This window comes from Hakea prostrata, unplaced genomic scaffold (genome assembly GCF_041222555.1).
Source record: "Hakea prostrata isolate BN-2017 unplaced genomic scaffold, UWA_Hpros_2 contig_97, whole genome shotgun sequence".
Lineage (NCBI taxonomy): Eukaryota > Viridiplantae > Streptophyta > Magnoliopsida > Proteales > Proteaceae > Hakea > Hakea prostrata.
In genome coordinates, this window is record NW_028291216.1 from 1,041 (window position 1) to 6,714 (window position 5,674).

General features: G+C 35.7%; 1 pseudogene; it reads left to right on the forward strand.

Annotated features, from left to right (window-relative positions):
• Window positions 1–1,393: 1,393 nt before the first annotated feature.
• On the forward strand, window positions 1,394–1,902 carry LOC148998905 (non-specific lipid-transfer protein pseudogene; annotated as a pseudogene).
• The last annotated feature ends 3,772 nt before the right edge of the window (window positions 1,903–5,674 follow it).

Sequence of the window (5,674 nt, forward strand, 5' to 3'; positions counted from 1 at the left end):
ATATAATTAAAAAAGATACACCTGGTTGGATTCCATTTTTTAATTTGAGAGTATCAAGCAACAAACTTGCTAAAGAACTAAAGTGGAAAACATTTCCAAACTAGGTTCTTTTGGAAGCATCAGCTTCCATCTCATTAACAATAGGAAGAAGAAAAGGTTGCACGTCAAAAGAAGTTCTCTTCTTGGTAACTAATATTTATAAATAACCACAATTTGATAGACATTCTAAATTTGTGAAAGATGCATTATACATCGCGTGCATAATAGGGACTCCAACGTACAAAAGAAGCTCATGCTACAGGAGGTTTCACTATTGTGTCATGAATGGTTCCTGAGGATTGAAATGAACAACTCCTAGGTGTTTTGAGAAAGATCCCATACCCCCCCCCCCCAATCAAAGTTAAGTCTGAACTATAATTGATTAAGATAATTGAAAATCAAAATCTTGAAAGCCCCGTTCTAATTTCTTATGGGATTTTCAATGTCTAACTTGATATGTTTACTCAGAGAGGAAGCGGTAAGATTGAGAAAGGGGAAATGAATGATATATGTGTTCTGAAAATTTGCTAGAGAGTACAAGGCCTAGACTGGTCACTATTGAAATCTTACAGTCTTAAATCAATACAATGGCTATTCTTGTTTTTACACACATTCTATGTAATACTCAGTGTACTACACCTATTTCCTATGCATATTTCACTTTTTTGTCCTTCTTCAACATTCCCACAGACATATAATTTAAAATCAGGATTTATACCAAAGAAATTAAACATATTAAAATGAAAAAGAATACCAACCGCCCATATGGATCTTGCACGAAGATGGAGACTGATGGGAGTGCACTAATGATATTGAATCGCAAGGGTTTTGGGTTGCACTAGGAGCTGATTGGTCTTTCCACACACTCGTCTATCAATGCTTCATGTAGTGGGTGCAAGAACCACATGGATGATCACCACTAGATGATTGATGTTTTAAGATATGTAAATACGGGTTGGTTCTCAAACCTAAAACATAACCATAATCAAATCGAATGAGTAGGTGACCCAGGCTTCCGAAAATGGTCCCGTTAGCCTGCCACTTTGTTCATTCAAATGAGAATGCTAATGTGAAACCAACCAAAAAAAGTTAATTAGAAAATTCATTTATGCTTTCCATTTTAGAGAGAATCCACGCAAGCAAAACGACAAACACATCGAAAAGCATTCAAATCTCAACCACCATCAATCTTCCAAGCCAAACAAGGAGACCAAAACCACCTAAGAAGTCTCTTACGCCCTTCTCTTATAAATAAACACATAGAAAGGCGTATGTCATTGCATTGATCTAGCAAAACACTAGGAGAAAAGAAAGAGACAAGTGAGCATCAAGGAGCTTGGAAGTACGTGTAACCATGGCCAATTCTAGTGTCCTGAAGGTTGTGTGCCTTGTTTTGGTTTGCATGGTTGTGGCAGCACCACATGCTGTAGATGCCCTGACATGTGGGCAAGTGGTCTCTCGATTGGCTTCTTGCCTCACCTTTCTGCGCAACGGAGAAAAGGTGTCTTGGGCTTGTTGCGATTCCGTGAGGGCACTCAACTCCGCCGCAAAAACCACTCCTGACCGTCGGGTGGCTTGTCGTTGTCTCAAGAATGCCTTTAGGGCCACTCCCGGAATCAAGGGAGGCAATGCTTTGCAAGCACTTCCCGGCAAATGTGTTGTCCACCTTCCCTACAAGATTAGCCCTTCCATTGATTGCTCCAAGTATATTTTCATCATCTAGAAAACCCCTTGAATTTTCAAATCCTTTCTATTCGTACCGTGAATCTCAAACTCTTAGATATGAGAATTTCATAATGGTTAAGTGATTCTTTTATGACTAATATTCAGATTTGGTTACGTTTTCAGGGTGAGGTGAAGTGAAAGTGCTTAGAGGCGAAGAAGATCATAAACTTTTCTAGATCCTGCAATTTCACATTAGCGCTAGGGAAGTTTGATAGTTTCTCATTATCAATATTCTAACATATAACTGTAAGGCAGTTTAGCTGGTTGTGTTTCACTTTGTTTGGGTGAGTCTATGAAATAAAGCCCCTATTGCAAACTCATTCCTCCTTCAGCATAAAATTTGCCTTTCTTTATATTATTATACAGATTATACTCGAAAGCACTCATTTTCCATATTCGAGTATTAGATGGGCATGGTGGTATATTCGTGTTTAGAAATCTCTTGGTGTTTGTAAACGAGGGTGCCCAACACCTAAGTTGCATTTCCTTGATTCTTAACGTATGACGGTGGATAAAAGAATAGAGAAGCAAATAGTTTTCTAGGGATATCGATGGTCAAATTTGTGCCATGTTGTTGATTTGGCCATTAGAAGATTAGCATACAATACTAAGAACGCTTCCCCTTGTCACGCCAAGTGATTTGATTTCAAATCTCCCATCCCCATTGTTTATTTGTAAACCATCATTGTGTTAAATTTTATACATCCTTTTTAGCATTTTTAAAGTGTGGGCTATAATGTGCATAAACAAGCCAAACCGATAGGAAGTCCCCGATATTGTGAGGAGGAGGATTCATGATGAAAAATTTGGGACAATCAAGAAGGGAGACAAGATTAGATTGTATTAGGAAGTCTCGGTTCAAGGGCTTGATTGGTAGCTTCACTGAGCCCAGCCTAGCGATGGCCTTGACAATCACTTTTTCTAAGACACAACTAAATTAGGTTGTATAAATTATGGACAGGTCCTTTATTTGTTAAAAAAATAAATGTGATTTTGTTTTTTTTAAATGAATGTACGCTTTTAAAAATTTTGGAATTTTTTTTTAGTGTATGATAAACACATTCCCTAAGCATTTCCTGAGCAATTACGAAATAAGAATAAGTTTAATAAACAATTTATAGAGAACACTCTCCTCAATATTAATTATTAAAAACAAAAATATTTAAAGATTATAACATACTCATTAAAAGGGGCTATGACTTTTAAGGAAATAAAAGAAACTTTACTCTCAAAAATAAAAACATAAAATTAAGAAAGATACACCTGGTTGGACTCCATTTTGTCATTTGCGAGTATGAAGCAAGAAGTTGCTATACAACTAAAGCGGAAAACTGTTCTGAACTAGGTTCTTTTTGGACGCATCAACTTCCATCTCATTAACAATAGGAAGAAGAAGAGGTTGTAGGTCAGAAGAAGTTCTCTTCTTGGCAACTAATTTTGATAAATAACCACAATCAGATAGACTTTCTAAATTGGTGAGAGATTCATTATACATCGCGTGCATAGGTGGAACTCCTACGTACAAAAGAAGCTCTTGCTATAGGAGATTTCACTGTTGTGGCGTGAATAGTTCCTGAGCATTGCAATGAACAAATCCTAGGTGTTTTGAGAAAGATCCCATTCCCCCCCCCCCCAATCAAAGATAAGTCTATACTATAACTGATTATGATAATTGCAAATAAAGATCTTGAAAACCTCGTTCAAATTGCTTATGGGATTTTCAACGGCTAACTTTAAATTGTTATCTCAAAGCGGAAGCGGTAAGATTGAGAAAGAGGAAATGAATGATATATATGTTCTGATAATTTGATAGATAGTACATGGCCTAGATTGATCACTCTTCAAATCTTACAGTCTAATTCAATACAATAGCGACTCTTGTATTTAAAGGCATTCCTTGTAATGTTCAATGGTGTACACCAATATCCTGTATAATCAAGATTTGTACAAAAGAAATGATACATATTAAAATAAGAAAGAATACCAACCGCCTGCATGGCTCATGCACGAAGACGGAGACGGATGGGAGTGCATTAAAGATATTGAGTTGCATGGTTTTCGGTTACCCTAGGGGTTGATTGGTCTTTCCACAAACTCGTCTATAAATGCTTCATGTAGTGGGCGCAAGAACCACATGGATGTTCTTCAAAAATTGATTGAAGTTTATGGATATGTAAATAGTACTTGGTTCTAAAAACTAAAACAAAACCAAACTCAAATCGATTGAGTAGGAGACCCATGCATCACAAAATGGTCCCGTTAGCCTGCCAGTTTGTTCTTTCTAATTAGAATTCTAATTCAAAACCGACAAAAAAAGTTTAATTAGAAACAACATTTAAGCTTTCCCTTTTAGAGAGAAACCACACAAGCAAAACAACAAACACGTCAAAAAGAATTCAAATCTCAACCACCATCAATCTTCTAATACGCTTTTCTATTATAAATAAACACGTAGAGATGAGTTTGTCATTGCATTGATCTAGCGAAACACTAGGAGAAAGAAAGAGACAAGTGAACATCAAGGAGCTTGCAAGTATGTGTAACTATGGCAAATTCTATTGTCCTGAAGGTTGTGTGCCTTTTTCTTTTTTGGGACTACTAGAGTGTGTTTGATAAGAAATCTAGCACAATATTTCTTTGCGGAAACATTTTTTTTATTTTTACGTTTGTATGCTTTAAAAAAGTTTTTGATTTTTTTTAGTGTATGATAAACACATGCATTTCTTGAACAATTACGAAATAAGAATAAGTTTAATAAACAATTTATAGAGAGGAGTCTCCTAAGAAGTGTTAGTTATTAAAAAAATAATAATATTGAAAGATTATAATCTACTCATTTAAAGGGGCTATGAATTTTAAGGAAATAAAAGGAACTTTACACTCCAAAAATAAAAACATATAATTAAAAAAGATACACCTGGTTGGATTCCATTTTTTAATTTGCGAGTATCAAGCAACAAACTTGCTAAAGAACTAAAGTGGAAAACATTTCCAAACTAGGTTCTTTTGGAAGCATCAGCTTCCATCTCATTAACAATAAGAAGAAGAAAAGGTTGCACGTCAAAAGAAGTTCTCTTCTTGGTAACTAATATTTATAAATAACCACAATTTGATAGACATTCTAAATTTGTGAAAGATGCATTATACATCCCGTGCATAATAGGGACTCCAACGTACAAAAGAAGCTCTTGCTACTGGAGGATTCACTATTGTGTCATGAATGGTTCCTGAGGATTGAAATGAACAACTCCTAGCTGTTTTGAGAAAGATCCCATACCCCCCCCCCCAATCAAAGTTAAGTCTGAACTATAATTGATTAAGATAATTGAAAATCAAAATCTTGAAAGCCCCGTTCTAATTTCTTATGGGATTTTCAATGTCTAACTTGATATGTTTACTCAGAGAGGAAGCGGTAAGATTGAGAAAGGGGAAATGAATGATATATGTGTTCTGAAAATTTGCTAGAGAGTACACGGCCTAGACTGGTCACTATTGAAATCTTACAGTCTTAATTCAATACAATAGGTATTCTTGTTTTTACACACATTCTATGTAATACTCAGTGTACTACACCTATATCCTATGCATATTTCACTTTTTTGTCCTTCTTCAACATTCCCACAGACATATAATTTAAAATCAGGATTTATACCAAAGAAATTAAACATATTAAAATAAAAAAGAATACCAACCGCCCATATGGATCTTGCACGAAGATGGAGACTGATGGGAGTGCACAAATGATATTGAGTCACAAGGGTATTGGGTTGCACTAGGAGCTGATTGGTCTTTCCACACACTCGTCTATCAATGCTTCATGTAGTGGGCGCAAGAACCATATGGATGATCACCACTAGATGATTGATGTTTTAAGATATGTAAATACGGGTTGGTTCTCAAACCTAAAATA